Below are 1904 nucleotides of genomic sequence, written 5' to 3' on the forward strand. Positions count from 1 at the left end.
GCTTGGATTTGGGTAGAAGGAAAAAAAAGAAATTTTGCAACCTGCTTTACAATCCACTGAAGCCACTTTGAATCTGAGGACAGAATGTTAAAGAAAGATGGGGAGAGGTGGAGACTAAGTAACAAGTCTACCGTTTTGCCCAGGTAGCCAATAGGTGATGGAAAACTTTCACTCTGCAACATTTTCAGACATTTTTAGTAGGATGCCATTTTTAAGTAATTGATGCATAGCTTTATCTTGCCTTCCATCATGCACACTCTCCTTGTTTTCCTCCTAGCTTCTCCTTCTCAGTCTCCTTTGCTAGCTCCTTCTCTAACCTAATATTGGGATATTTCCTGGTTCACTCCCAGGACTTCTTCTCTTCTCCTTCTACTCTTTCCTTAGTTATGCTCATCCAGGACCCTGGCTTTAAATACCATCTATAAGGCAAAGCCCTTCCAAAGTTTGTGTCCAGCCCTAGATTCTCATCGTAAATCCTAACTCCTGTTCCAAATGCCCACCTGGTATTTTCACATGCATATCTGAAAAATATCTCACACTTAACATGTCCAAAATGGAGCCATTGATTTCCTCCCTCAATTCTCCCTCCCTCCTAGATTTCCTCATGTCAGTTAATGGCCCCACCATCCACCCAAGTGCTCAAGACACAAACATCCAATTCATTGGCATTTCCTATTGGTTCTATCTCCAAATATATCTCAAGTCCTTCTTCTTGACCATGTCTTAGTCTATGCCATTGTCTGTCACCTGGACTACTATAATTGTCTTCTGAGTGGCTTGCCCTCTTCCTCCCTGCGTCCTTTCCAACCCTGTATTCACAAAATAGTGAAAAGAGTCTTTGAAAATGTACATTAGGTCAAATCACCTTTTTAGATCACATTCTTCAATGACTTCCCAGTGACTCCCCAATGCACTTACAAAAAGTCTGAACTCCTCTGCTAACATGACCTCCTTGGTCTTACTCCTGTCCCTATCTCCAACCTCATTTCATTCCACAGTTGCTCTATAAACAGATTCCAGCTACACTGAGCTCATACAGACCAATGTGTTCCCCTTTCAAGGCCGTTCATGGTCCGCTCTGTCTTCCTAGAATGCTTCATTTTAGCTCTTTGCATAATGAATTCATTCTCATTCTTCAAGCCTTAGCTCAAACATCACCACAAAGAAGTTTCCCTGATCTTCATCCTACAATAGTGGCTCCTACCATGCCTAATGGCTATTATTGATACACACTCTGTTTTGTACATGCAATGAGCAAAAATTGAAACCACCTTCATTTGTTTTACTTTTTGTTTTCTGGATCCTTCACAGAATGTGAGCTCCTTGAAGGCATATACTGCATAAAGTAAGGAACACTTTGCAAGCCAAACTGCCCCCATTGAAGTGTTTCAAGAAATAACTTGTTCACGGTGGAACATGTTTTGTATTGCTCACTCTATCCAATACACCTATCATAGTTTCTGGCACAAGTTTGACATTCAGTGATTTTTTTTTCAATAAATTAATTACTGAATGGATGGAAAAGGAAAGGCTGGAAGGAAGAAAACAATCTTTGGTACTCAGATGTCTGGTCCAAGAAAATCTAGTCTCAGAATTCAGCCCAGTGTCCTTTCCGCTGACCCTTCTCCCATCCCTTCAACATTGGAAGAAGGAGGAAAGGAACAATGAGGGAAAGGAACAAAGTGAAGGAATTAATATTATTGTCCTCCTTGGAGGAAAAGTCAATCTTTTACATTGTCGCAGAATCACCTGCCCTTTTGTCTCCTTCCTCTGCATCTTAACAGGGACCCTTGGGGTCCTTCTATCAGTAGAACATCTAGAACTTGTCCTGCTGGAAAGCTGAGGGTTCTGTCTAGTTAATATATCTTTTTTTGAGAAAACAGAAAGATTACCATATACTTTCA

The sequence above is a fragment of the Propithecus coquereli genome, unplaced genomic scaffold (assembly GCF_000956105.1).
Source record: "Propithecus coquereli isolate 6110/MARCELLA unplaced genomic scaffold, Pcoq_1.0 Scaffold513, whole genome shotgun sequence".
In the NCBI taxonomy this organism is placed as follows: Eukaryota; Metazoa; Chordata; class Mammalia; order Primates; family Indriidae; genus Propithecus; species Propithecus coquereli.